Here is a 6015-nt window from a genome sequence, read left to right on the forward strand (position 1 = left end):
ACTGCAAATGTTCATTGGTTTTTCGCAACAACAATTTTTAACTGATAATAGGTTTTAGTGAAAACTGCTGACCATACGAAATAACAATTTCTTTGGAGAAACGATTGAGACAGAAATTTTCTTTGTTATTGTATGCAAGATTGGCTGTATGTAAATTTGAAATTCGATAATCTAGGATTACATCTAGTTTGAATTAATCAAAATGAATAATAATTGCAATACTATTTCATTGGTTCCAAAGTTCATGAATTCAGCTTGAATCTAATCATGAGATATCATCTTGAAACTTATTCATTTACTATCTCTCATCCTCTGAATCCCATGAATGGTCTTATCTTTTCTTAAATCTCAATGGTTCCAATGTTCATGAATTCAGCTTGAAACTTATTCATTTACTATCTCTCATCCTCTTAATCCAATGAATGGTCTTATCTTTTCTTAAATCTCAATGGTTCCAATGTTCATGAATTCAGCTTGAAACTTATTCATTTACTATCTCTCATCCTCTTAATCCAATGAATGGTCTTATCTTTTCTTAAATCTCAATGGTTCCAAAGCCATCACATGTATTTCAATATTGTTAATACAATATCAGTATTAATCTTTACTTCATCTCAAATAGCATGCAAAATTATAGAATCACAATTCACTTATGAACATTATACACATCTTTGTTAATGACGATGACTTGGAAAAATATATCTATGATTGCTACATTGGTTGTGTATTGATTTTTGTTGAAAACCAATGACATAAATGTCTTTTTGTTAATTAACACGAAAACATTATACTTTAGAAAATCTCTGGAATAAACAGCTAATGACCATTTTCTAATCATTAGTTTCAACAAAAGAGAATAATCAAACAGGATGTTGAGAAAAAAAGTTTAACACTTCATTGTTATGTCTTTTGTCTTTTGACAGTTTCTGCAATTCATCAATGACATCTGTTCAGTTAATGTTTTCTTAAGAAAAACTGTTTTGAAGAAAAAAGATGATCTTAGAGTCAATTGTAATTTAGTTTCAGTTAGAATCACTTTCTTGAGTTAGAATCACTTTCTTGAGTTAGAATTATCATCATCATCATCACATTCAATTCATTTTATTCATTCAATTCTAATAATTTAATTGTGATAAAAATGGTTATTAAAAACAACAGGTAAGCTATTGGTGCTATCAGGTGTCGATTGAAGTTTCCTTGTGATAATCTTTCTATTCTTCTATTCTCCAGGTTTGCATTTGGAGCGAGACCGCTGAATCGAAAACCACGTCTTATCATTGCTTCTCTCTTATCAAACTCACCTGGCAAGAATATTCTCTCTAAAGAGGAAATTGAAACCCTGAAGTGCATATTAATTCAGTGTCATGATGTTCTTGTTATCAAAAAATCAAAAATATCAGTTGGGATCAATACCATTACCCTCCAGTGATTTGTGTTTTTGTGTACAACCATCAATTAAAAATTAATCATTTGTGATTAATAGTTCAAATAAATCAATTTAATTGTCCATTAATTATTCCCGGTCTGGTGATTTTCGCGCTCTTTTTGTCCCAGACCGGGCAGTTTTATTACTACTACTCAATAATGACCTTGATCTTTTGACTTGACAAATGCGTATCGCTCAAACTCATACCACTCAAGTCTCGTGTCTCTTTGACTCTTAGTTGCTGAGAAAATCGCAAAAACATCGGTAAAAATAATCGATGAATAGCCCTGTATATTGTAACATATTTTCAAGGAGAAAAACTCATCCCCCTGTGTTTTACTTTCTACACCCTGTAGTGTACTTAATGGTGTGAATTGCAAAATTTTAGGCACAATTCATGATTTTTAGTTAAATTCTATTCTATTTTTAATTCGATGAGCTCAATGCTCCTGGTCCCATGGCAGTAAAGTTTCAGAGATTAACCACTAACATGGAACGATTTTCAACTTGGACCCCAGAACAACAAGATGTAGGCAGGGTCATGATAAATAGCCAACTTCTACATTTAACACGGGAATGTGTTAGGATCAGGTCACTCAACAATCCAATGGACCAATTGTTGGAACAGGTTACACAAATGGACACATTTTTAAATGAAGAAGCTCAAAAAAATGAGGCTCTTCATAGAGAAAATGAGCAATTAAGAGCAGTGTTGCAATTAAAGGAAGGGTCTGAGGGAGATAAAGACATTTCTTTCCTCACTTGGGTGATGGAAAAGATGAAGAAAGAATTTTCTGTTAACACACAAAAGTACAAAGAAAACCCTCGTGGGCTTTAAACACATTGGTTTTCATTTTAATATTCATTAAAATCCATTCATTTCGTTAAATAAAACTTTTTAAAAAATTTAAATTTCGCGCGCAAAAATTTCACAGAAAAAAATCCAATAAAAAATTTCACCATGAAACTGATCTGGAGTGTTAATCTGTTCCAGAGTTTCATGTGCTGGAGTGTTAGTTTTGTGCTGGAAGAGGACTTTACTTAACTACTCATTTGCCATGGAAAGAATCTATCCTGAAGCTATCTAGCATAAATAGTGTTCAGTGAATAGTGTTCAGTGAATAGTGTTCACTAATTATCAGAAGTAGCCCAATCTCCACCAAAAAGTATGCAGCCTCTAAGAACTATCTGTTTCCATCCCGAAAATTTCAATCAACTTCAAAGTTATGGTCTACGTATCATCTCATATCTTTAGTCATTTCTTCTCATCATTATTCTGCACGCAATTGACGTAACTAATTAAATTTTTCGATTAAAATATCGAATAACTAATCAATAGCAATCATCTTCATTAATCTCTGAAATTATTTTCTGAATAGTGAAACTTCAGAAATTGTAATAGTCTCTTATCATAAGAATTAGAGATAACATATCTCAATAATAGGATAGCTTTCCGACAATATTCTACTAATTTTTAAGACTTTAAACCATCCTAAATGAGAAAATTAAAACACAGTGAAAGAGTTTATAGTTTTAAACATGGAACAGCCAACTTATTTGTTAATTATAATCCTTCAAAATCCCGTTCTATAATTTCTAATTTTATTGGAATACTTGATCGTTACTCCGAGCCAAATAATTTAGTTGAGTTGTTTAATAATCTTGAAAGGTTAAGTATCTCAGCTTGGATATGTGTTAATGGATACGAACAGAGTAATCTTCAAAATCGGAGTAAAATGTTGATAAACTTTTACTTGTGTCTATCTTGTTACCTGATGTCATTGAGATACCTGATTCTAGCATTTATCACTGATGAAACCATAAGAATAATTTTGTGTGATACGTTTATTGGATATTCAGCTCATTCCCTGCTCAATGTTATCTTTTTTGGTGCAACTTTCCTGTTGTCAAGCATTAAAACTGCTTTAGCATATTCAGAGTTTATTTCTCAGATGAAAATACTAAAAGTATTTAGTCAATTGAGAAAATGCTCTTTCAAAAGATCAATTTATGGACTAACCAGAAAGAATGACCTTAAGTTTCGTAGAGTAACATGTCTTGCTGGTCATAGTTTGGATGGTTTCATTTGCATCATTTGCATGCGGATCGTGTTTGGCCTTACAAGCTTTGGCCATTGTACTGAATCCAATATTTTCCCTTAGAACTTTAATTTTTCAAGTTCTCTGGTTACCTTTTGTTAATGCTTGTTACTATTTTGCTGGACTTGCCGCCTACTGGTTCTTTGTGCACACAATAATATTCATATCGCTTTCAATTCAATCAACCAGTTCAGCTATTATTAAGAGTTAATCGTTTGATTGAAGGGCGTTTGCCTCTTGAACGTTCAGTAAAAGATGAAATTTACCATTTAAACCAATTACAAAATTCACATTACAATACAATCGATATTCTTAACATCAGTTTCGGCTTATCAGTTTTTATAAGTTTCTTCTTTGGTTCCTTTTTTGCCGACCTTGCTTTTTTCTGTGGCACTTACATTGGAACAAAAAATTTCTTTATCGATCTATTGATGTCATTTATTGGATTTATTACCTTAGGAACTATTACTGAATACAATTTCTTTGCTTCCGGATCATTCAAACAGGTAACGTAATCTAATAGTAAGCAGTGTCATTGTCAGTAATTTAATCTCGTCTTTTACTAGTAGATAAAAAATTTCCGAAAAACCATTTTTCGAATGTGTTTTAACATTTCACTCGATCTTCGGACTCGAATTAAGGTGAATATCAACTCTGAAGTTAAGAGCTAGTCTCTTATGTATATTTTGATATTCATTATATGAAATAGATTCTGGCGACACTCGATCGAATGGTGGCTTATCGAATCGGATTCTATGTTGGAAACATTTTCTGCATGGATGAACGTACTTGTCTTCTAGTGAGTCGAAGTTTATTATTTCGAGTCCCATATAATAATAAATAAAGAATGTCCATTAATTATCCAATAATTTGAATATTCGAAACCTTTGCTCCTGAATCAACTAAATTTTGATGATACTAATGGTTATTATCCATTTTATTAATATTTAGTTTCTACTGGAAAACTTAAGTTTATACCTACTATTGATCGCTAACATCTCTCAATCTTGATATGGAAAATCAATTCATCTATTATTAAATCTGATGGTAAAAATAATCGTTAATTTGGTTGATCAATGAATCCAAAACCAATTCTGTTGGAAGTTAATTCTTCTCTAAAATACTCTGTATATTTAGAATCAGAAAGAATAAACTTGAACTAAACTTTGTATTAGATGAAAAATTCTACCACCAGATAACATTACCAACATCGAATGAAATTCACTCCAAATGCTGTATAAAAAGTTCACGGTGAAAAAGATTTACTCTTACAAGTAAAAGTATCTACTCAATGAATTTACGGATTCGATGTTGCAAAAATACAGTTCAACTTGATTAGATAAACTCTGAAAATCGAGCAACTGTCCAGTATAAACTGTGAGATCATTTCCGTTTTATAGACGATGCAAGAGATTCAAAGAGATGGATATCGGAAAGAAAAAAAACTCATCAACTTCATCTTATCAAGATTAATGGAATGAAAAAAATTGTTCGATTAAAGATTATGATGATTATCATGATGATGGGAGTAGAAAAGGGATAAGAGGTAAGAACAGGGGATAAGAATCAAACTCATGTAGCTTCATCATCTTATTACCAATGAAAAGAAATGGCCAAGGATAAAACATTTGTAGCGAAAAAAATAAGTTTTCATCAACAATATTGACCATTAGCTCTTGATTCCAATAAGTTATTATCATTTTATATCATAAAACCACATCACTAACCTTTAATTTCACCTTTTATCTTGAGTTTGGTAAAGTATATAATTTATCTAGCATTCTGATTGTTTCCTATTCTCTAATAAGTTGAACAATAAATGATTAAAGGCAATTATTGAAAATCATCAGGGATCTAAAGTTTTAAAAATAAAACGATAATAAACTGAATTTAGTGCTGAAAAGTGTATTATGATAGCAATAGGATTAGCTGTGAGAGTATCGATAATAATAGTGAAGAGAAATTTATCCCACAAGAAAAAAAAATGAAATTCTACTGATTAAAGTTCAGCAACAAGTTCAACAATTAAGTTGATATTAATTTCCATCAAATAATCGAGCTGATTGTTATCTATGATCCATCAGAATTCAATTGATTCAATTGGAATGAGGTTAAAAGTAGACAAACGATTTAATGATCTTTGGATGTGCTTTCATATTTATTAACAGAAATCATCCCAATGTATTGAAATGATTATAATGATAATGAACAATTGAATGAATTCCAGAATTCTCATGATGAAATAATATGATTATCATGAAAAAAGAAGAAAAAAATTATTATTTTTTTGGAAGTCGAAAAGGGAGACAATGGAAATGGGAATAAGAAGATGGCAAATAGAAAATGATGAGAAGAGAAAAATAGAAAACTGAAAACAAGATAAAGAGAGAATAATAATAATCAGCTGATGATGATGATGATGATGAAAAAAATGGATTGAAAAGAATGTTGGATAAATGATTTTCTGAGTGATGATATTTCATCTTTCAT

The 6015-nt window shown here is 30.8% G+C and overlaps 1 long non-coding RNA gene across 1 annotated transcript; it reads left to right on the forward strand.

Moving 5' to 3' along the window:
* Positions 1-4089: 4089 nt before the first annotated feature.
* Positions 4090-4628, forward strand: LOC128390114 (uncharacterized). Its single transcript, XR_008325580.1, has 3 exons — positions 4090-4166; positions 4235-4324; positions 4477-4628. It is a non-coding gene; the product is annotated as an uncharacterized LOC128390114 (long non-coding RNA).
* The last annotated feature ends 1387 nt before the right edge of the window (positions 4629-6015 follow it).

The sequence above is a fragment of the Panonychus citri genome, unplaced genomic scaffold (assembly GCF_014898815.1).
Source record: "Panonychus citri isolate SS breed McGregor unplaced genomic scaffold, ASM1489881v1 Contig00115, whole genome shotgun sequence".
NCBI lineage: Eukaryota > Metazoa > Arthropoda > Arachnida > Trombidiformes > Tetranychidae > Panonychus > Panonychus citri.